The sequence below is a fragment of the Cucurbita moschata genome, unplaced genomic scaffold (assembly GCF_002738365.1).
Source record: "Cucurbita moschata cultivar Rifu unplaced genomic scaffold, Cmos_1.0 Cmo_Scf00127, whole genome shotgun sequence".
NCBI lineage: Eukaryota > Viridiplantae > Streptophyta > Magnoliopsida > Cucurbitales > Cucurbitaceae > Cucurbita > Cucurbita moschata.
This window is the reverse complement of record NW_019268643.1, coordinates 48,728-48,982: the sequence shown is the minus strand read 5'-3', so window position 1 is coordinate 48,982 and position 255 is coordinate 48,728.

Sequence of the window (255 nt, the reverse complement as noted above, 5' to 3'; positions counted from 1 at the left end):
TAAAAACAAATACAAAATAATTTAAAACAATAGAATGCAAAACAACCTATTCTAACTTAAAACTAAGAATTTAAATATGAGTCTACCCTATGCACGTGCCACGGTCTTTGCTCGCGATGTCGCCGTCTTCCGTACAAGTGCACCTTACCTTTACCTGAAAAATTATGTGGCACACGGCCTGAGTATTTCAAAGAATACTCAGTAAGTGGCCCCACTATAGGGGCCATGCAAATGCAAACACATGCAATCATGATT